General features: G+C 46.1%; 1 protein-coding gene and 1 non-coding gene across 5 annotated transcripts in view; both read right to left on the reverse strand.

Annotated features, from left to right (window-relative positions):
- Positions 1–24,729, reverse strand: part of LOC126983935 (endoplasmic reticulum membrane sensor NFE2L1-like) — a 143,745-nt gene that overhangs the window by 97,933 nt on the left and 21,083 nt on the right. The gene's annotated exons all lie outside the window — the stretch shown is intronic.
- On the reverse strand, positions 8,392–8,465 carry Trnae-cuc (transfer RNA glutamic acid (anticodon CUC)). The gene has a single exon. It is a non-coding gene; the product is annotated as a tRNA-Glu (tRNA).

Raw genomic sequence — 24,729 nt, forward strand, 5'->3', positions numbered from 1 at the left:
GATAACCCTCGCATTAGTTTTCCTTTCTCCTTCCTTTCTTCCTTTTTTCTCCTTTTCTTTTTGTTCATAAACCAAACACGTGTACACTCTTGATAACCCTCACATTAGTTCCCCTTTCTTCTTTCCGTTCTCCCTCATTTTTGTAATTTTCTTTTTCCTTTCTCCTTTTTTTTCGTCCATATACCAAACACCTGTGGATTCTTGATAACCCTTCGCCATTAGATTCCCTTCCTCCTTCCTTTCTTTGTTCATTTTCTTTTCCCTTTCTCCTTTTTTTCGTCCATATACCAAACACATGTGGATTCTTGATAACCCTTCGCCATTAGATTCCCTTTCTCCTTCCTTTCTTTGTTCCAGTCCACATACCAAACACCTGTACACACACACACACACACACACACTATTAATCCCCTCTTTCTTTTATTTTTACAGCAAGGGAGGGAGCTAAAGGTCAAAGAGACAAGAACAGCAAAAAACCCTCTAGACGCTGCTCGGACAGAGAAAAACAAAAGAAAAGAGAACGGGAAGCCAGAAGAGAGGTCAATTACGGGTGGAGAGGCGTCTTGATACTCTCCTCGTGAAAGCGTTCAAGTCGTAGGCAGGAGGAATACAGACGAAGGAAGACTGCTCCAGAGTGTACCAGGGGAAGGGATAAAAGAGTGAAGATGCTGGTTCCTTCCCTTCCTTTCCCCTCCTTTCGCTTCCCTTCCCTTCCCTTCCCTTCCTCTCCTTTCCCTTCCCTTCCCTTCCCTTGCCCTCAAAATATACGCACAAACCACTTCAGGAATCGCTATAAAAAGTCTAATGATAATAAAAATGCTTCGTCTTCATCAGGTCGAGACACGCGTACTCAGACCCACGTTGGCGTCAGCTGGCGGATGTTTGATTGCCTTGGTGCGGCGACCCCGGGCCAGTGATCTCAGACGCTCTCGGCACCCACAACAATCACTCCCCGAGGCCATAAAGGAGATGAATCGGGTTCCCATGAAGTCCAGCAATGGTTGAGAATATGACCGAAGAAGTGTTCGTTTCTCATTCTTCTCATCCTCCAAGTTAGTTAGTAAGGGCAAAAGCACAAGTCGGGTTCCCATGAGTGTTTTCCCCGTTCATGGTGCAGAAGAGTGCTTGTCAAACTATCCTTAGGCTCATAAAACTACCCATGGACACACTAACACAACGACGAAAGCCTTGTCATTTGTGGGTATGTGAGTCCAGCAATGGTTGAGAATATGGACCGAAGAAGTGTTCGTTTCTCATTCTTTCTCATATCTCCGCAAGTTAGTATTTCCAAAGGGCACAAAGATAATCCGTCGGGTTCTAATGAGTGTTTTCACGTTCATGGTGCAGAAGAGTGCTTGTCAAACTCTCCCAAGGCTCATAAAACTACCCATGGACACACTAACACAACCTCGACGAAAGCCTTGTCATAATATGTGGATGTGTGAGTCCCGCAATGGTTGATAATATGGACCCAGGGAACGCTGGTTATGTGGGGTTCATCGTCCTCGCCTCCCACCGGGGCCACTGACCTCTTGTGCGGCTGTCAGGGCTGGGAGGAGGACGAAAAGGAGGGGGGCGAGGAGGAGGAGGAGGACTTGAAGTGGGGTACAGGTGGAGGTGGAGAACAAGGACAAAGGAGGAGAATTAGAAGAACGAGAACAAGAGTCAGAAGAGCAAAAAGAAAAGGGGAGCGAGTATAAGTATGATGATGATGGTGATGATGATGGTGATGATGGTGGTGGTGGTGATGATGATGATGATGATGATGATGATGATGAGGAGGAGGAGGAGGAGGAGGAGGACTAGAAGAGGGGTGAAGGCCGAGGTGGAGGAAGAGGACAAGGACAAAGAAGAAGAAAAACAGGAACAAAATGCAGAAGGAAAAATGAAAATTAAATAAACGTAGAAATAAGTGACGATTTATGATAATGATGGAAAAGAAGAACAAGAACGAGAACAGGAGAGAAATGAAGCGTATACCCAAATCACAAGGAGCATGAACATGAAGAACAAGAAGTACAAGAGCAAACACAAGAAGAACAAGAAGAGAAAGAACAAGGAGAAAAGGAGAAAACGAGGAAAGATATAAAACGAAACGCGAGGGGGAGGAAAAGACGAGGACAAAACAAGAAATAGGACTAGGGAAAGGATGTGCTACCAGCCTCTTGCAGACTCCTTATGTTCTTTGGTACGTTCTTCTTATCCCTTCCCGTCCCTTCCCTTCCCTCCCCTTCCCTTTCCTTTCTCCCCTGCCCTTCCCTTTCCTTCCCGTCCCTCCCCTGCCCTTCCCTTTCCTTCCCTCCCGTCCCTCCCCTGCCCTTCCCTTTCCTTCGTCCCCTGTCCTTTCCTTCCTCCCCTTCCCTTCCCTTCCCTTCCCTTCCCTTTCCTTTCCTTCCTCTCCTGTCCTTTCTTCCTCCCCTGCCCTTCCTTTTCCTTCCTCTCCTGCCCTTTCCTTCCCTTCCCTTTCCTTCCTCTCCTGCCCTTTCCTTTCCTTCCTCCCCTGGCCTTTCCTTCCCTTCCCTTTCCTTTCTCCCCTGCCCTTCCCTGTCCTTCCCTTTCCTTCCTCCCCTGCCCTTCCCTTTCCTTCCTCTCCTGCCCTTTCCTTCCTCCCCTCCCCTTCCCTTCCCTTCCCTTTCCGTCTTTTTTTTTTCTCTATCCCTTCTTACACTTTATTTTCTTTTAGTCTTTATTCCTTCTTGCACTTTTCTTTCCCTTTTCTTTCATTCTTTGTTCCTTTTTTGCACATTCCTTTTTTCTTTTTCTTATCCAACTCCGACACTTATTTGCATGGACTATATAGGAATGAACACGGACATAGTTAGCGAGACTGTTCCCCCCACGGCTACCACACTACACTACACGAAGGTAAGGCGAAGAAAGGCGAGCAGAACAGATTAACAGAGCTGGAGGCCACTAAGCAACATAACGCAGAGATCACCGTCCAAGTAATATCGATGGAAAAAGAAGAGGCAATGTTCTTATGTTCTTAGGTCCCAAGTTCGCGATGATGCTACGAGGGAAAAGGAAAGCGAGAACAGATTACCAGAACTCGAGGCCACCCAGAGATCACAGTCCAAGCAATATCGATGGGAAAAGAAGAGACAATGTTCTTATATGTTCTTAAGTCCCAAGTTCGCGGTGATGCTACGAGGGAAGGCGAAGAAAGGCGAGCAGAACAGATTAACAGAATTCAGGGCCACTAAGTTACGTAAGGCAGAGATCACAGAGTCCAACCAAAATCGATGAAAAAGAGGAGACTATCTTGCCAACTGACGTGAAAGGGGGTAGAGGAGGAGGAGGAAAAAGGAAGTCGGGGTATGGGGAAACAGGGAAGAGGGGGATGGGGAAATGAGGGGAAGAGGGACAGATGTATAGAGGCTAACATAGATGAGAGAGAGAGAGAGAGAGAGAGAGAGAGAGAGAGAGAGAGAGAGAGAGAGAGAGTACTACCTACAAACAGTACCACATAACGGCCGTCACCAAGAAGCTTTACGACTTCACACACACACACACACACACACACACACGTACACCAGAGTTGGAAAAAATCATGTGTTGGAGAGAGAAAGAGAGCGAGGTGGTCACAAAGGTTAAGCCGTAGCATCAGTCATCCATCACACTATACACTTTTACAAATACGGAAATCCCTCGTACAAGGACGTATATATAAGTGCTGCCCTGACTTAAGTGGGCGAGGAGAGCCAGAGGTGAGTACGAACGGGTTTACATAACGTACCGGCGATCACGACTTCGGACCCAATATGAGTCACTCCACTGAACGTTTTTTGCCGAACGCCTTTTTCTTTTTCGGGGTGACCAGGAGCGAACTTCAAACTTCCTCCCCTCCCCTCCCTCCCTTCCCACACACACCTTGTCCATTTGCTGACGTCAACGCTTTCAAGAGGGTCTATATTTTATTTTTAATGCATAACTAAAGAAAGTATAATTTTGGAGAGAATGGAAAGAAAGACATGATGAGCTTGAAGCCGCCTCCATCCACTGTCCATTTGCTGACGTCAACGCTTACAAGAGGGTCAGTATTTTTCTTTTTAATGCATAACTAAAGAAAAAAAGTATAATTATGGAGAGAATGGAAAGAGAGACATGGTGAGTTTGAAGCCGTCTCCATCCACTGTCCATTTGCTGACGTCAACGCTTACAAGAGGGTCAGTATTTTTCTTTTTAATGCATAACTAAAAAAAGAAAGTAGATATAATTATGGAGAGAATGGAAAGAAAGATAGGTCTGAATTTTCTTTTTTAATAACTGAGTTTGAAGCCGTCTCCATCCACTGTCCATTTGCTGACGTCGACGCTTTCAAGAGGGTCAGTATTTTTCTTTTTAATGCATAACTAAAAAAAGAAAGTAGATATAATTATGGAGAGAATGGAAAGAAAGACATGATTTTGAAGCCGTCTCCATCCACTGTCCATTTGCTGACGTCAACGCTTACAAGAGGGTCTGAATTTTTCTTTTTAATGCATAACTAAATAAAAAAAGTATAATTATGGAGAGTATGGAAAGAGAGACATGGTGAGTTTGAAGCCGTCTCCATGCAAACACTGTCCATTTGCTGACGTCGACGCTTTCAAGAGGGCGATTTTTTTTTTTTAATGCATAACTAAAGAAAAAAAGTATAATTATGGAGAGTATGGAAAGAGAGACATGGTGAGTTTGAAGCCGTCTCCATCCACTGTCCATTTGCTGACGTCGACGCTTTCAAGAGGGTCAGTATTTTTCTTTTTAATGCATAACTAAAGAAAAAAGTATAATTATGGAGAGTATGGAAAGAGAGACATGGTGAGTTTGAAGCCGTCTCCATCCAAACACTGTCCATTTGCTGACGTCAACGCTTACAAGAGGGTCTGAATTTTTCTTTTTAATGCATAACTAAAGAAAAAAAGTATAATTATGGAGAGTATGGAAAGAGAGACATGGTGAGTTTGAAGCCGTCTCCATCCACTGTCCATTTGCTGACGTCGACGCTTTCAAGAGGGTGATTTTTTTTTTTTTTAATGCATAACTAAAGGAGAAAGAAAGTATAATCATGGAGAGAATGGGAAGAAAGCCGTGAGGAGTTTCAAGCCCCCTCCGTCCAACTTTGACCATCTTCCGGCTCCTCAGTCAATTAACTCGAAATATAAAATAATAAAAAATGCAAAATAATACAAATAAAATAAAATAACACTCAATGAGCTTCTTAATGGAGGAATGTCAGGGGGAATGTCAGTTATTCTTTCATATTTTATTTTATTTTATTGTTTTCCTTGAGCTGTTTCCTTTCCTCTAAAAAATTATATATCACCCATTTCCGACTCCTCGCACACCAAGCGGCCCCAAGATTAAAATAAACGAAATGTCCCGAACTGAATCCTTCTAAAAAGTCAATTCGCCGCTTTAAAAATATATATACAACCCTCCATTACGTAATTATCCTCATTCCAAACCTGTTACTGGTCCTGATAACCTCAACAGCGTGAAGAGACGAGCCAGTTTGCGATACTTATAAAAAAATAAATACTAGCAATTGACTCTTCAAAAAATCCAAATTCACAAGTCTTAAATACATCCTGTTTTACGTAACTGAACCGTTATCACCTCCACCCTCCTATTACTGTAAAATAAAGACGAACAAATTGCTTTAATGACGACGGAGTGTAGCGTAACAAAATAATCTTTACACATCGCTAATATTCAAGGGTCTGAAGCCACTCACCCAGGGACATATTCTTAAATTTCGGCACCCAAGCACACACGTTTGCCAAGGGTTTCGTAGGTGCTGCAGGCATTTCCAGGAGTAGTTTTATGACCCTGGTGGTAGTCTGACCATTCTTCTGAACCAGGAGTAGTTTTATGACCAGGAGTAGTTTTATGACCCTGGTGGTAGTCTGACCATTCTTCTGTACCAGGAGTAGTTTTATGACCAGGAGTAGCTTTATGACCCTGGTGGTAGTCTGACCATTCTTCTGAACCAGGAGTAGTTTTATGACCAGTAGTTTTATGACCCTGGCGGTAGTCTGACCATTCTTCTGAACCAGGAGTAGTTTTATGACCAGTAGCTTTATGACCCTGGTGGTAGTCTGACCATTCTTCTGAACCAGGAGTAGTTTTATGACCAGTAGTAGTTTTATGACCCCGGTGGTAGTCTGACCATTCTTCTGAACCATGAACCTCAAAAACACGTATTAGAACCCGACTTGTCTCCTTTGCGGCCCCACGAACGCAAAAACAAACACTCATGAGAACACGGCATTTGGAAATAGTTGATGTGAGGTGAAAACGTCTGAAAATACCGACTTCAACACTAAACATACCTACAGGTCGGCGCTAAGAGTAAAGCATTGAATTTGACTACTTTTCCCCTTCCCCTTCTTCCAGGTAATCGAGATCACTTTATAAATTCCTACCACAAGTCTAAGCTGTACATACGACGAGTACTAAATTGACCAAGCAGATTCCCCTTTCCGCCTCCCTTCCAGCCTGACCTATAACAAACCAACTATCTTTAAATTTAAAACCAACACGAACGTCAATGTCAACCCGAGCCATACAAATAGGGAGGCATTGAACTTGACCGAGCCTTCACTCTTCTCCTTCCCCTCTAACTCCACCTCCTCCCCACCCTGACGTACGGTATATATAACAAACCAACTATCTTGAAGTAACACCATCGCCTATGTCAACCAGAGTCATACATAAGGACGAGGCTTCAAAAATAGGGAGGCATTGAACTTGACCGAGCCTTCACCCATCTCCTCCTCCTCCCCTTCTTCACGGCCTGGCACGAAACTGTGTGTGTCTTCACGGTACACGCCACCACCACCACCACCACCACCAGCTGCGCCTAGGCTCAAAAATACCCCATAGTCCGCCCTGCCTCCTTTACCCACACCAAACCACCTCAAGCTGGACAAAGACTCAGGGGGTGCTTATATAAACTGAACGTTGGCCTCGGTCCCTCAGCAACGGTGTATAGATGATTAAATAAGTAGGTAATAAAATAAAAGAAACACACTATATATATACCTACCTAGCCAGCGAGTCTCACCCATGACACACACACACACACACACACACACACACACACACACACACACACACACACACACACTGGACAAAGACTTCACGCTGGCTATGAATTGGACAGAGACAGTAAGAAATAAATGTAGAGTGATGTTAATGCTTTCTTTTTTTTCCTGTTTTCTTTTTTACATTCTCTCCCCCCCCCCCCTTTTTTTGCAGGGATAGTTTCTTTGGGGTTATTTTTTCTGCTCTTGGTCCATCTCCTTGGCCGTATAAAATCAATCAATCAATCAATAATAATAACGCTTTTAACGGTTTGGACACGTGACGAGAGAGAGAGAGAGAGAGAGAGAGAGAGAGTGCCAAAAACGGTGGTGCCACGTGTACCTCGGAAGTGACGGCACCCACTTAACCCGTCACTTCCCAGCTAGTCTCCCACCCACTCACCTATGCAACCTGTCACTCAAATGCCCTATTAATCATCCATCCAACCAGTCAACCAGCCAGTTACCCATTCAACCAGTCAGTCATCAGTCATCTACCCAGCAAGTCACTCAGCCAGTTACTCAACCAACCAGTCAACCAGTCAGCCAACCCAGACACCAACTTAACCAGCACCCAAGTACCAAACCAGTCAACCAGTCAGTCAGTCTCCAAGCGAATCAGACATCCCTCAAGCAAGTTAACCAGTCAGCAAGTCTCCCAGCCAGTCAGTCAACCTTCAAGCTAGTCACCCAGTCAGTCAGTCTCTTAGCCAGTCAATCATCCCTCAGGCCACTCAGCCAGTAAGTCGCCAACCCAACCAGTCCGTCAGTCTTCAAGCCACTCAACCAGTCCATCAGTTTTCAAGCCACTCAACCAGTTCCTCAGTCTCCCAACCAGTCAGTCATCCATCTTATCAACAAACCCGTTAACCACTTCCCCAAACATTCACCCACCTCTTTAGCCAGCCAGCCACCCCATCACTCACACCAATCCCAGCCCTCTCCTCCCCCCTCCCCAATGTGGCTGACGCAACGCCATTACCCCTGGCCCAATGCCCTCGGCCGTGGGGACAGATGGGTTCACTGGCTGCCTTGCCCTCTCCCTGTCTTCTGTGCATTAGGGAAACCCGCTGCCAAGAGTCAATGGGCGGCTTTCAAGGCTAAAGGGTTGGCAGAGAAAGAGAGAGAGAGAGAGAGTTGGAAAGTTTCGTTTAGTCGGCGCAACATCTGTGGTCATATGCCGGAGAGAGACAGAAGGGGAACGAATTATAGGAGAAGGGAACAGATACCAGGATACGGGACACAACAACCGATTAATACTTGGTACACATTCACTGCTGGGTGGACAGGGGCGTAGGGTATTGGAAAAGCCGCCCAAATTTTTCCACTCCGCCCGGGAATCGAACCCGGGCTCTCTAGGTTGAGAGCCGAGTGTGCTAACCACTGCACCACGAAGCCCCCAGGGGAGAGAGAGAGAGAGAGAGAGAGAGAGAGAGAGAGAGAGAGAGAGAGACTAATGTTAGAGACGTAAGCAAAGAAACAAATATACAGACAGACAGAGACAGAGACGGCAAAAAAAATAAAAAAATAAAAATTAAGTCAAAGGAAATTAATATCATAAGAGAGAGAGAGAGAGAGAGAGAGAGAGAGAGAGAGAGAGAGAGAGAGAGAGAGAGAGAGAGAGAGAGAGAGAATGGGTGCATTGATCTTTATTTAATAGAGAAAAGGAACGACGCAGCAAGCTTAAGTCAAGGTCACACTCCGTACAACGATACGTATTAACACACACACACACACACACACACACACACACACACACACGGACAAGGGAAAGCTATGAGCGTCCTCCGAGGGCACGTGTCCGAAACAAAGACGGCCATAAAGATAAAAAAGAAGGAAAAGAAAAAGAAAGAAGGCCCTGATGAAGGATAGGGAGCTGGGCGGTGGTGGTGGAGGTGGGGATAGAGAGAGAGACAAAAAGAAAATGCAAGAAATGAGAGAAGAAAAAGAAGAAGGAAAGAAAGAAAAAAAGGAAGAAAGGAAAGGGAAAGAAAAGTGAGTGAAGGAATAGAGAAAAAAACAAAATAAAGTGTAAGAAGGGACGAAGAAAGAAAGAAAAAGAAGGGATAGAGAAATAATATAAAAAAAAAAGAAATTGTGCAAGAAAATAAAAAAAAATAAAAAATGAAGAAAGTAAGTGAAAGGAGACAAAAAAAGCAAGAAAAGGAAAGTACAAGAGACAAAAAAAGAGGAAAAGGAGGAAAATAAGTGCTAGAAAAAACAAAAAAGCAAGAAAAAGGAAAGAAAAGTACAAGACAAAAAAAGAGGAAAAGGAGGAAAGTAAATGCAAGAAAAGACAAAGAAAGAAAAAAAAAGTAAATGAAAGAAGGGATAAAAAATAAAGAAAAAATAAGAAAGTAAGAACAAAAATAAAGAAAGAAAAAAAGAAAAAAGAAGATAGTACAAAGAAAACAAGAGAAAAGAAAGTGCAAGAAGATAAAAAAAATAATGAGAAACGAAAAGTGATGATGGTGGACGCTAAAGGAGGTGGTGATGGTGGCAGATGATGGTGGTGGTGGCAGATGATGGTGGTGGTGGTGGTGATGGTGGCAGACGATGGTGGTGATGGTGGTGGTGGTGGTGATGGTGGCAGACGATGGTGGTGATGGTGGTGGTGGTGGTGCATGGTACTGGAGGGGGTTAGAGGGTAGCAGTGAGGGGGAGGGGGGGGGTTAGGGGTAAGGTCATCAGGGGTCACACAAGAGATAAGGGTCCATCCTACCACACATCCCATGACCATCTGTATGACCTAACACGCCCGGGGGAAGGAACAGAAGGAGGAGAAGGATGCCGCCTATGACCGCTGCGTATGAGTGATAAAAGATGATTGTGTGTGCCAATTAGTACGCACCCATACTCCAATTAGTACGCACACCAGAGGGAGGGATGAGGTAGATGTCGCCTCCTTGGCAGCTGCTCAGGAAAGGAAAGTACAGACAAAAACAACGCAAAGAAGAGAAAAGAAAGGAAAAGGAAGGGAAAGGAAGGGACTAAAGGAAGGAAGGAAGGAGGAAATACGAAAGAAGGAAAGGAAGGAAGGAAATACGAAAGAAGGACAGGAAGGGAATTACCAAAGGACGAGAGGGACAGAGAGGAATAAAGGAAGGGGAGTGAAGGGCAGGCAGACAGACAGGAAGGGGGGTTACTGTCTGGGTTTAAAAATGTACACTTGCCAATTTATACGCACCCTCACTCCAATTCGTACGCACACCAAAGGGAGTATATAGAAGTACCGTGCCTACTGCCTTGAAAACTTGAATCGAGGCAAAGCACTAAGGGCCTCAAACCTTTTGGACCCCCAGCACACATATTTGACACGCTTTCCTTTGGAGTTTTAGGTATTTCCGGGGGTAGTTTAATGGCCCTGGTGGTAGTTTGACTCTTCCTCAATGCTATGAGTGTGAAAAAGCACTCATGAAAACCCAACTGATCTCCGTTTTGACCTTTGGAAATTGTTGATGTGAGAGGTGGAAGCGTCTGAGAATACCGATATAAACCACACACCCACACACACACACACAAAGTTCCTTCATTCTCCTCCTTTGCCTCATCTTCCTCCATGTTAACAGTGAGACGGAAATAGGCACCGACGCCACGCGCAGCTATTACGTATGCCCTCAACTTTACCTATTTCCCGATATCGCCAAGTAACTCCACACAAAGTTCTCTCGTTCCCATTCCTCCGCCTCCTCTTCCTCAGTGTTGACAGGTTTGAGGTCGACTGACAGAACGAGAACGAGAAGGAGGAGGAGTAGGAGGAGGTGGTGGGAGAGGGAGTCCATATTCCATTCTGTTCTCGTTTCTCATCACTCGTAACACAGCAAACACGGCCGCCGCCCAACACTCCGCACGCCCAGCACATCGCCGTAGGGGTCCGCGGCGTGTATATCTGTCTCGACCCTCACACTTTGGCTCACTCGCTGCTCGCCTCGCCCGCCGACCCCAACACAGACACTCTTGATGCGGGCGGCGAGAGGTACACTCGACCCAGCGGACCTTCCACTCACCAGCAAACGTTTGCCATCAACGTAACGCAGCAACACCCTCGACCCTGGGACCAGATGGTGAATCAGCGGGGTTGCCACACACCACCCGCCGCCGCCTGCCTCTGACATGGCCCTCCTTCCCTCCGTCAGATTATCCGTACCTTTTGCAGGCTTTTATGGGGTGAGCGACATCATATGTGAGGCTTACGTCTTCCCAAGGTATTTGCTACGCGCGCGCACGTGTGTGTGTGTGTGTGTGTGTGTGTGTGTGTGTGTGTCAACTCTCCATGAGGGTCAGTGTGCCTGAGCGACAGTTGGCGTTAATCACGTCCCTTTAATCAAGCTGCTTTCACCTGGCACTCGTGCAGTCCTTCCCAAATAGAAGCACTGATGATGGCACCCGCGGGGGGTGGGGGGATTGCGTGCACGGACGCCCACGCAGGTGTCGCATGCCCTGCGCCCCGCAGCCCCACCCCACCGATCTGCGCCCCGCAGCCCCACCCCACCGATCTGCGCCCCGCTCACGCCGCCCTCGCGGTCGGGGCCGTGCCGAGGCTTCCCGCCCCCCGTAGCGCAGGAACAGTGCTGGCGCGGAACGGCGGCGGGGCAGGTGGCGGCAGGAGGGGACAGACAGGTCAAGGCGCCACGGGGACGGGACGGGACCGCTGCCACGAGGCCAGTGACCCCGCGTTTCTCTGCTACCACCCACGATCCCACCCCACCCCACCCAGTCCCGGTGCCCACACCTGGCCCCGCCACCCACTGGCACGCGCCTCCTGCCGCTCCTCGCGCCCTCCAGAGACCCTTGTGTGTCGCCTCCACGCAGGCAGCACACCCTCAGACACCATCCAGGGACACACGCGGCAGGGAGCGGCTGGGGCGGCACTTCCAGTGACAGCTGGGGCGGTACGGTGCCCCGCCAGGGTGACCCGCGGCCACCCCTGCCTGGCCGGCGCCCTGCACCGAGGACCACCTTGCCGCGCCGCCTCGCGCCAGAGGTACACACGGAACTGCCTGGACCAGGAATGCCGCCGCGGAGGGCCGTAACCTGCACCAATAAATACCGTCACGGGAAGAGAAACAAGCTGTGGTAGCATTTCTCACACGAAAATAACAAATATTTACGTTGATCATTAATGATTCATGAGGAGGGTGACCCCGTTACGAGCCAGAGAGATCCGGATATCTGATGATGTTTGGCGGCGAGGACACGCGGGGCGAGGACAGGTGGGACAACACCTGTGGGGCAGCAGGTGCACAGCAAATTCGCTCAGCCATCGGTGAGTGGTGCAGCGTACATTACTCCCATACAAGGCGGACGCACCGCCCCGAGCCGCCTTTAGGCCGAGGCAGCAGCTGCCGCCATCCCCATTAGTGTCCAGCTGGAGGCGTGAAGGAGAGTTTCAGCCTCACAAAAACTAACGAAAGCAACAGTCAAGGCGCATGACGCGGTGAGTCACCCCACGCTCGCCTCGCAACTCTCGGCTCCTCACACTAATACATTTAATGGCGAGAGGCAAACGACTTCCTCTTCCTCGGCAAGGCAGAAATCACAGCTTCCCGCGTCAACGCCCGCCCCGACGCGGCGCTCAGGGCTAGACACGCCTCGACCTACACGGAGAGGATGAGCGGATGAAAAGCGGCGTTACGGGTGGACAACCAGACCCATCCTCGCTCTCTCCCTCACCTTTCCTCGCTCTCTCCCTCACCCTTCCTCGCTCTCTCCCTCACCCTACTTCACCCCTCCTCACTCACTCCTTCATTCTAGCTTCCCCTTCCTTATGCTGCCTCACGCCCTCCCTCATTGCACCCTTCCACACTCCCTCAATATCTTACTCTTCCTCACCCTCCATCATCACTTCACCCTGCCCCCCTTCCTCATCACCTGCCCCACTCCCCCTCCTTCCCTCCTTCCCTCGGTGCCTTGCGAGCTAAATCACTACACAGGCTTCCTTACACGTCTTCCTTCAACGCCTTAAGGGGGTCACAGGTGTCACGTGAGTGCTTGTAACAGGTGAGATTGGCGCACCTGTTGTGAGGGGCAGGGGGGAGGGAGGGAGGGGAAGGGGAGAAAAAGTGAAAATAGGGAAGGGGGAGGGGGTGGTAGTGATGGTGGTGGTGGTAGGGGAGGTGAGTTTCGCCATCACCACCACCACCACCACCACCACCATCATCACCACCACCACCACCACCACCACCACCACCACCATCATCACCACCACCACCACCACCACCACCACCTGTTTCTGACACATTGCCGGTATATCGTGTTTGTTTTCTCCTCTCTTTCGCATTTACTCACCCACGAACGGCAAAAAAAAAACACTACAAGCTTTCATAACCCACTTACAACCCTCTCTCTCCCGCCTCGCCTCACCAACGCCCCAGAACTTAAGACAGAAGCCAACCACCCACCCTTCTGCCTGCCCCCCACACCCCGTCCCCCCTTCGTCAGGTTACTACCAAACACGGTGCTCACCCCAACACTGAGATATACCGTGACCTCAGGAGACAAGCGACTTTCACAGACTTGATCAACCTGGCACCACGGACGAATAGGTGGACAGGTAGAGCCATAGGGTCGTATTTTAAAACATTTCGTCGCCCAAGTTCACATAGTTGACATGGCTTTCGTAGGAGCTGTAAGCCTTACCAGGGGTAGTTTTATGACCCTAGTGGTAGTTTGACCCTTCTTCTGTGCCATGAACCTTAAAAACACTCATTAAAACCCGATTGATCCCCTCTTTGACCTTTAGAAATAGTTGATGTGAGAAGCGATGGGGTCTTAAAATACAGCCCACAGTCTTACACTTGTATTATCAAACGTTTGAAGCTCTTGTGACGAACGTTTTTCAGGGCCAGAGAGGAGCTACGTTGGGTTGTCATGAGTGTCGTTCTCGTTCACAGCGCGGAAGCTTTCCAAAACTACCGCCAGGCTCAGGCAACCACCCACAGAAACCACGACAACTTCCGCGGGAGTCTTTTGAAATGGATGGACTAAGCCTTTGAGGTGTCTGATAATATGGACCTTATACCTTTCGGCGCCCAAGCACACACACTTACGCACATCTATCATGACTTTCGTGTGAGTTATGAGCCTTTCCATGGGTAGTTATCTGACCCTGGTGGTAGTCTCACAAAGCCTCTGTACCATGAACGTAGAAACAACTCACGAGAACCCGATCAATTTCGTTAGAGTTGTTTGGGGGCCTTTCCATGGGTAGTTATCTGACCCAAGTGGTAGTCTGACAAAGCTTCTAAACCATGAACGTAGAAACAACACTCACGAGAACCCGATCAATTTCGTTAGAGTTGTTTGGGGGCCTTTCCATGGGTAGTTATCTGACCCTGGTGGTAGTCTGACAAAGCTTCTATACCATGGACGTAAAAGGAATACTCATGACAACCCGATCAATCTCCTTTTCGGCCTTTGGAAAGAGTTGATGTGAGAGTCGGAAGCGTCTGAGAAAACCGACCCAGTAAACTGCGCTCCCTTCCCCCATGAAAGTTGGAAAGTTTCGTTTAGTCGGCGCAACATCTGTGGTCATATGCCGGAGACAAACAGAAGGGGAAGGAATTAAAGAACGGAACAAATCCCAGGTGATGGGACACAACCCCCGATTAATACCGGGTACCCATTCACTGCTCCTCACCCCATGATCGCCTTATAGCGTAGATATAATAGGTGGTGCCGATGGAGGTTCAGCGCTCTCTCAAACAGCCTAGCCAGCCACAAACATCCGGATCTTACCTTGGCATGGTGACCGGCAGTGACAGGCATCAAAATTAATCTTTAGTGAAAATATGAATCAAAAGTGTTCATTCAAGTCACGGCAGCTCCCCCTGCTTCCTGATACGCTGTGCCCAGGTAAAAGTCAAGCAAGGTGAGTCACACTGCCACACGTATATGAATGAAAAAAATGAATTCATGAGTGTTCATTTAAACCACATAATCTTCTTTTTCCTCTTCCTAATACGGTAAAGAGGTAGACGAGGTGAGGCCAGGTAGAGGTCAAATCAGGTGAGTCACACTGCCACACGAGGAATATAAAAATAAATTAAGTAAATGAAGAAATTATTCATAAGTGTCCTTTCAAATCACTGGGTCTTTTTTTCACCCTTCCTGATACGGCAATGAGGTAGACGACATGATGAGGCCAGCAAGTCAAATCAGGTGCCAAAACCTATCACAAAGGAACTCAAATATAAACAAAAAAAAGTACATAAATGAAAAAAATAACAAGTGTTCATTCAAATCACATAAGCTTTTTTTTTCTCTCTTCCTAAAACGGTAAAGAGATAGACAACGTGGGGCCAGGTATTAGATCACATTAGATGAGTCACACCATCACCAGGTAAGGATAGTAACACCTGCTCCACTAATCACCCTCGACGTTGAGAGAAAAATAAAATAAAATGCACAGGTCAATCAGTTTCTCTTTTCCTGCTACGGTAACGAGGCAGCAGGTAAGGGATGGCCAGGTAAGGCGCACTGTCACAAGGGAAGTCACACACACACCTACTCCACTCTGGTCCTGAATGTGGAGTGAGAGAGAGTGAGAGTGTGTGTGTGTGTGTGTGTGTGTGTGTGTGTGTGTGTGTGTGTGTGTGTGTGTGTGTGTGTGTGTGTGTGTGTGTGTGTGTGTGTGTGTCTCTCTCTCTCTCTCTCTCTCTCTCTCTCTCTCTCTCTCTCCATTCCTACCAAGCTTGCCACACCCACCCATGATGCTCCTCCTCCTCCTCCTCCTCCTCCTCCTCCTCCTCCTCGTCAACTTTTACCAGAAGAATTTGCAATATAAAGAAGATTACTCTTGTTTACGTATAATATCCAACCACAATCACCACCACCACCATCACCACCAACACCATAACCACCACCACCTCTCCTCAACCTCCACCTATTTTTTTCTTTCTTAACATTCCCGAAAATACTCTCAGTCTCTCCTTATTATTTTCTCATCAAAGGTATAGTAAGAAGAGGAAGCGGGCTAGTGGTGAAGGTACAGGTTGGGGGGAGAAGGAGAGCAACAGGAGTGTAAAGTTGTATGGTGTAGGTTCGTAAATACTTCTAAGGTAGTCGTAGTAGTAGTAGTAGTAGTAGTAGTAGTAGTAGTAGTAGTAGTAGTAGTAGTAGTAGTAGCTCTTGTTGTTGTTTATCAGGGACCTTATTTGTATAGGTACCCCTGATATGCTAGGAGTGTGTGTGTTTGACCCCCGATTCCCCCCATCCTCCCCCTCCACTCACATTCCCTTCCCCTAAGATCATAAGGCAAAGGCTACCACCTCCCCTCATCCTGGCCTTCCCCTATGATCATAAGTCAAAACTACGATCTCCCCTCATCCTCCCCTTCCCCCAAGATCATAAGGCAAAGGCTACTAACTCCCCACCCCCTCCCCTTCCCTTCATCCTTCCCTTCCCCTGCGATCATAAGACAGGCAGGTGAGTGTCTACCGTTCCCATTAATATACTGAGCACATCTGTGGCTCGTGGGTTACCTTGGCAACCTGGCAACAAGCTCTCCCACCACCAAGAAATAGTCTGGTCTACCGCCCACAACCACCATTATCTAGCTTGGCGACGAGAGAGAGAGAGAGAGAGAGAGAGAGAGAGAGAGAGAGAGAGAGAGAGAGAGAGAGAGAGAGAGAGAGAGAGAGAGAGAGAGAGAGAGAGAGAGAGAGAGAGAGAGAGAGAATGTGTTTGTTTGTGTGTGTGTGTGTGTGTGTGTGTGAGTAGGCAGTGCTCTTACACACCTCTCTGGAATGTGTTTATTTTCACTACGTCCATTTTTTTACATGATGCCTCAGCGAAACATTTATGGGAACGTTGCACTTTAACATCTTCTTGCTTGCTTTCGTCACTCCCTGCTCTTGTAAACACACAGCAGAGTTCCCTATTCCCTTCCCTTGCACACTGAAACGTATCCTACTCCCTTTCTCCCTTCCCTTGTTCCCTATTCCCTTCCCTTGCTTGCTTTCGTCAGTCCCTTCGCTTTTAAAAACTCTGAAACGTTTCCTGTTCACATCCCTCTATTTTTTTTTTTACAGCAAGGGAGACAGCTCAAGGTCCCAAAACATACAAAGACAGTATCCAAAACACACACACACACACACACACACACACACACACACACACACAGCAACATAATTCTCTTACAAGTTACAAAAAAAAAATCTTGTATTCTTTTTAGTTTCAAGAATAGATATTAAATTAAAAGACCTGACTCACGTATTTTAGTATTACCGATATTTTGGTAGTACTTAGTATTTAATTTACGATCAAAAGAAAATTGGGTTTATTGGGTGTATATTTTTATCATAATCATCAGGGAGACTATGACTGTTAGAGGGGACAGGTGTTGAGGCTGAGACACGTGCCAGATACCCGGTGTCATTGCCCTTCAAGGTGTATAAACCGGCACTTAATGAACAGATTGCCAAGGTGTGTGTGTGAGGGAGGGGGGGGAGGAAGGTCAAGGAGAGCCAGCGAAGCATGTGTGTGTGTGTGTGTGTGTGTGTGTGTGTGTGTGTGTGTGTGTGTGTGTGTGTGTGTGTGTGTGTGTGTGTGTGTAATTAACTTTTGCCTTCTACTCTTACTATATAATAAATAAATAAATGGTGAATAAGCAAATTAATACATAAGCTAACTAATCTCGTTCGTACAATATTAATGAGTAATATACCCAGACTAAAGCAGACAGCATCAGCTTACTCATTGGTCCGTATACTAATAAATGATGCACAAAGTTGGAAAGTTTCGTTTAGTCGGCGCAACATCTGTGGTCATATGCCGGTAATGATGCACAATATAACCCAGTTCTCTCAATCAGCTGTCTATAAAATGTCATAAAAAATAGTGAAGTTAATGATAAAAAGACAAGTCCGTATTTTTAAACATATCGGCGTCTCACTTCATCTGTTTAACCCGGTAGCTGAGGGGGTCATGTTTCTTAGGTTAGGTTAGGTTAGGTTAAAGGCCCCTCTAAGTAAAAGAATGAGAAAGAATCATCACTCACGCAAACCATTTCATAATATATATCAACGCATGTGTGACCAGTTTATGCATCATCTATTTTGGGAGGTATATATCATGGCAGAAATTTGGCCCATCGCTGGTACACGGTAAAGCCGCAAATTTGGCCCGTCGCTGCTACCGGGTTAATTAAAAAGCCTCTCGTGGAAGTTGCCGGGGTTCTCAAGGACTGTTTCGTGATCCCAGTGATGATAGTTTTACATAACTTCTGCATCATGAACGGAAAAAAGTCACCCATGATATCCCGGTTCTTTGTAGCCTTGGGAAAGACTGTTAAAGGGAGTCCGGTATGTTTAGTAATAGACCTTATTTCTCAACATTAATATTTTCCTCCTGGCTGATAAACGCTTTACATAACACTTATCTTCGGCGGGGCGTGTCTTGGAGGGAGAGAGGCAGTGTTACCAGATTATCATACTCAGCACATTGTATTTACTACCTCCTGACTTAAAAACTATCGCACTCACATAAAATAACGGTACTATACAATCATATATCCTAAAGACGAGACCCTAATTAAAGTTTATACGAATGGAAAGGATGAAGTTACTTAATCATCGTGTTTTGAAATAGTTATCGAACAAGTGGGAACGCTGATAGGACTCAAGCACTGATAGCGTAGAGGGGCGGGGCGGGGGAGAGCAAGAGAGGGTGGTGTGGGAGGGGGCGGAGAAGAGGGGAGGAGGTATGAGCTAGGGATAGATGGAGGGAGGAGGGGAGGAGGAAGAGTTAGAGGGGAAGAGCAAGAGGAGGGAGGGGGAGGAGCAAGAGGAAGAAGGAGAAAGCTAGAGGAGGGGAGGAAAAGTTAGAGAAGGGAAGAGGAAGAGGAGGGAAGAGGAAGAGGAGGGGAGGAGGAAGAGCAAGGAGAGGGAAGAGGAGTGAGGTGAGGGAAGAGGAAGACAAGGAGGAGGGAGGAAGAAGAGCAAGGGAAAGGAGGAAGATGACCAAAGAGAAGGAGGAGGAGGAGGTAGGGGAGATTCTAAATCATAAAACTATCCATGGCAATGCCCACAACCCCTACGAAAGCCTCCGCAAATAAGTGAGCATTGGCGCCGAAATGCTTATGAATTTGACCCGAAGTTGGTCTCGTACCTAGTGAAGAGCAGACAAAGTAACACGTGTTTCTGGGTGGCGTGGCCTTCTCTGTACGACGAGATCTGGAGAGTTCCCACGCGCGCACTTCTCTTGTTCATCCGTACGACCTTGGTCTGGTGTATACTGCTTTAACACGCGCGCCCTTCTCAGAAAACCTAATCTATTTCTTTTTTTATTGAGCAGGGAGACGAATGGACTTGGTGTTGAGTGGCTGACAGGCTCCTTTTCACACACCTAGCCAGCTTAAGGGGCTATTACACTGGGCAAATTTTCTGTGGATCTTCAGTCACACCACGATTTCCGCTAGCGTGGTTCTCATTTGTTTCTTGTTATTGCTGCTGATGATGATGTTGAGTAATACCGTCGTCCTTCAGTGAAATCTACTGTAGCTTTGGAAGATCGTGGACACGTCAGAAAACCACGGAAATATGAGAACCACGCCAGCGGAAATCGTGGTTTGACAGAAGATCCACGGAAAATTTGCCCAGTGTAATAGCCCCTTTTAAGTCCTTGAACGCCAACTCCGGCCGGTTATATGGATACGTGGCACGCTTCCCGGACGTCGATCCTGCTCATGGGGTTGTTTCTGTACGAGACAACCCTGAGTGGAAGAGACCAAGGGGACGCCCACGCAACTCATGACTGGGGCAAGTTGATCGATCCTACCGAGAGGCTTACTATAGAATGGAACAAATAACAACATGGAGGATTTCTCGATGGGACAATCAAAGTGGAGGCGGAGGGTGAGTGAAGCAACGTGCCACCACATGTCGTATGCTCCCTGTTAGTTACTTAGTTGACAGCTTAACAACGTATGGGTAGGAAACACCTGCACTTCCCTCGTAACTCCGGATACAGGAATATCGAAACACCCGCGTATGGTCGTGAGAAAGGACAGGTTAAGGTGATGTCCAGCCGGGGATAGTTTTTGTCGAGCAGTTTATTTTGTTTAATGAAGATTGTTTTATATTTTATTTGGGGGGGGTCTAAAGGAGAGATTTTTCGTGTCAAGGTGAGGTTTTCTTTTGCGTGTGTGTGGAAGTTTTTATAGGGGCTGGAAATTGAGTTTTTTGAGGTGAGAAGGGTCTGGAAGGAGAGATTTTTTTGTCTGAAAGGAGTTTTTTGCGTGTCAAGAAGGTGACGTTTTCTTAACATGACGGAGACTTCTTTTTTCTTAATCTGGAAAATCGAAGTTGAACCTAACCCCAATAACCCCCAGGAGCTTTACTTCCTACTCCTTCACCTTTCATGCTTTCGGGGCGGAAGGTTAATCAGAACAGCTCCCCCTCGCGCACATTAGTCTCACGAAGCTCCAATGACGACGAAAACAAGGCAGTAGATCATGCATAATTACAAAACGAATACACCCCAAGCGTCCGTGACTCACGATAGCTTAAGTCACGCTCACGGCATTCCACGGAGCAAAAGAAACACGAAGAAGGGGAGACTCGAGACTAGACGAGTGAAGGAAAAAGCCGAGATTGTAACACAGACATCTACAGCGTTTTGAGTGTAGGAGAAACAGACAATAAATAAGGAAAAAATAATATGTCATACCAAACGCAACTAAACAAGTAACGGGGGATTAATAGGCCATACGAGCGATGAGGGAAACGCTTGATGCTGAGACATAGAATCGAAGCGTTTTGAGTGTGGGAAGAACATACTCAACACAAACAAATAAGGAAAGTTAATATACCGTACGTCTTATTTTTCAAACGCCACAAAACCTATAGCTACGAGTGGTGTAGGAAAAGGAAGCTGAAACACAGAAGCACTTTAACGTTATGAGTATAGAAAAACAACAACCCACCCAATAGCAAAAATAAGGTAAAATTCATATCTTCTATCAAACGTGACAAAAATCAATAAAGGGGAAATAAAGAGTGTTCGAGTGGAAAAGTAAAGGATTGAGACTTGAACACAGAGAAATACATGAGAAGAAAAAACAGCCCATTCAGTAAGAAAAAAATGTGAAAAAACTGACCAATGAGAAAAAATTGTGGAAAAACTAACGAATAAGAAAAAAATGTGGAAAAGCTACACAATAAGAATAAATGTGGAAAACTAACCAATATGAAGAAAATGTGGAAAAACTAACCAATAAGAAAAAATGTGAAAAAAACTAACCTCCGCCTCCCCAAAAGCAACAAAAACAATAACCGGGATTGAAACAGACGATAAAAAAAGGTGGGGTATAAAAAATGAAGTTAAAATACAGTACCACATTGTTTTGAGCGCAAGAAAAATAGGCACCTCAAAACCAGCGGTGCCAGATTGCTTTACTCAGCCTCTTCTTTACACCGACTTCCGATCCAAAAACTGTCTCTTACACCCAAGTAACGAGACTCATAGTTATCATTACAGTCGTTAATTACTGATGTCTTCTGGGGATCGTCAAGTGTTAAAAATTAGTGAACACGATGCTCTAAGTACAATCTGGCAACGGTGCTCAAAACAACAACAGGATACACCAAGTTACTCTAAGCCTCCCTGACCAACTTGACAGAGCCGGAAACGAGGAGGTGAACGGACCATACGAACGGTCCAAGAAACGTTTGATGAAGAGTAAACACAAACAGGAACGGCGTGCTAAGTGTAGGAAAAACCCCGCTTGATAATATGGTATACGGTATAATATTAATCTCGATCTTAACTACCAAACCTCTCTCTCTCTCTCTCTCTCTCTCTCTCTCTCTCTCTCTCTCTCTCTCTCTCTCTCTCTCTCTTATGATATTAACTTCCTTTGACTTGATTTTCTTTTTCTATTGCTGTTGGCCTCTCTGTCTTTCTATCTGTCTGTATATCTGTTTCTTTGCTTACGTCTTTAACATCTCTCTCTCTCTCTCTCTCTCTCACTTGGTCACGGTTACATGCAAATTCCGATGAGGCTGAGAACGCACCGAAGTCATTGAAGTAGCACGAAGCTCTTTGGGACACTTATGCAACTATTAATAAACGATGACAGGGCTCTCTCTCTCTCTCTCTCTCTCTCTCTCTCTCTCTCTCTAAGTCAGTCAAATCAACTTTTTCTCTCGTGCATAATTATTCACTCACTTTCTTTACCATTTTTCTTCCTAATTTGTCTTTCTCTGTCTTTATCTATCCATCTATCTATCTATCTATCTGTCTCTGCATGGCAACACAACATCTCATATATACTTAATCGTAGCAGCCCACAAAGCAAAAACAGAGAAACACGTAAATAAACACACAAATCAACAAGACCAAAACCGGTTAGGCTGCATGCGTGCCTCGAAATAAACGATTATGCGATTATCAATATACCAGGACAAGGCCAGGACCAGTTTTTCCCATGCATGACGCACCGCCCGGGATGCAGCAGGAGAGGCGGCAGGCAGCAGGCAAACACCAGGTGGATTACGCAAGGCAGGTGACGTCAGCCTCCTTACTCGTGCTCCCTACCCACCTACCGCCTATCACCGCCCCCCTAAGCCCTCCGCCCCCTCCTTGTGTCTTCCTGGGAATGAGACAACTTCAAGAACTATTACCTGCCTCACGCTTCCACGACGCAGCCTACCTTAAAATATCTCCCCATTTCTCTCCCTTAGTATTACAGATGCTTTATAATATGTAGATTTCCACGCCTATTCTTAAATTTCTAGCCTATGTCTACCTTATATAGGCCTAAGCACCAGAGCACTAGAACATCCGCCACGTCTTACAAATTAGCACACAAGTCCACGTACCCACAATCCACCTCAAGACAATTTTTACTGTGACAAAATAAACCCAGAACACTGGAACACTCGTCAGACCACACGCGTCCAACGTAACTGAAGATCATTTTCACTTTTCATGCAGCAAGCAAATTTTCAAGCAATATTTCCACCCTCGATACACTCTACCTTTTTATCAACACCAGAACGCAAGAACGCCCGCCCGACCAGACCAGTTAGCTCATGAGGCCGCTTCGTGTGTCCTTCAGTGCAAACAGCGAAGTTAATGACCTCCTGGAAGGTTGATTTTTTTCCTTCCTAGTGTGACTCCTGGCCCTCCCCGCGACAAGGTGGATTCAAGGTTGCATGTCACTGCGCTCCAACTCATGTGTTTTTGTGCAATAATTTCCTTTTCGTTCGCTTGCATTTTTCACTTTAATATTTGGATCAATTTCGTTTTCTTTGACAATTTTTTTTTTTTTAAGTTTTTCATTTTTACATTTGAAGCGATTTTCTTTTCTTCACTTGTTTGTTTTCCGTTTATATATTTCCTTTACTTTTACTGTTTTTTTATATACATTTTTTGTGGGATGTGGGCAGCTACCGATAATGTCTAGTGAGCCCAAAAAACAGTATAAGCCTATATTGAAAACGGAAGTGGGATTTTTTTTTTTTTTTTTTTTTTTTTGTACGGCGAGGTTGTCAACGCCCACCGCAAGCTGCTCCTACATAATAAAAGGTTAAAGTGAGGACGATAATAAAGAAATGACGTATTATGTTCCTGCTGGAAGACTCCCTTACCTAATACACAAAAGGAGGGGCCGTTACACACACACACACACACACACACACACACATATCTGCCTCACTTGGCCCTGAAAAATATTGCCTTCATGTTCATTACTTTCATCCTTGTTATTATTTTCATTATTATTATTTCATTTTTATGGATTACACGTACACAGGCAAAGCTGGCGTGATAGTAATCAAGATTCTGACCATGTATCTTAGCAACAAACCAGGGACGTGTTATTATACCTGCCTTTACCTGGCCTCACCTGCCCTCAACCCTTAATTACTGACCACACACACACACACACACACACACACACACACACACACACAGGGCACTCAAGCACACGTTATGAAACAAAAAAATCACCCTCGTAGAACTTACCTTCGAGCTGACAACATTCATTCCTTATACTTAACGCAATAGAGACACAGTATCCTTCCCGTGAGCTCCATGTGGGTGTTATAACGAACTATTCCATGCTGACGTTAAAAAGAAAAAATACACGGAAACACGACTTGGTTACGATATTAGATTCACTGCTTGGCATCCGCACACTTCTTCCTTATGCCCCACGTGATGATTTTATGCCTTCTTAACCTCCAGGCATTATTTAGCACATCATCCATACCCTGCACAGCCTTTCAGAGCCCAGTATTACGACACTATTGCATGCTAACGTAAAAAAATACACGAAAATACGAAGATAAATTCACTGTTTAGAATCCACACACTTCTCTCTTATGCCCCACGTGACGATATATGCCTCAATTATCACCAGGCATTATCTAGCACCTCACTAATACCCTATACAGCCTTGCATTACGACACTATGCCATGTTTTCAAAAGGCAACGAACACCTTTTTTTCCATGAGTTCCTCCTTTCCCGCCACAGAAAACGTTCCTCAATGGTAAACAAAAGCCAGCTGTTCGGCGGGTGACAAAGAATCTTCCAGAATTATTCACACTTGTACAAACTGACGCAATCCCTTCTCCTCGCCGTGACCTTGTCCTCCTCACCGTGGGGTCATTAGGGCCTGACACAGAGGGGAATTTTCAACCCCCGGACAGGTATAC

The sequence above is a fragment of the Eriocheir sinensis genome, chromosome 55 (genome assembly GCF_024679095.1).
Source record: "Eriocheir sinensis breed Jianghai 21 chromosome 55, ASM2467909v1, whole genome shotgun sequence".
Lineage (NCBI taxonomy): Eukaryota > Metazoa > Arthropoda > Malacostraca > Decapoda > Varunidae > Eriocheir > Eriocheir sinensis.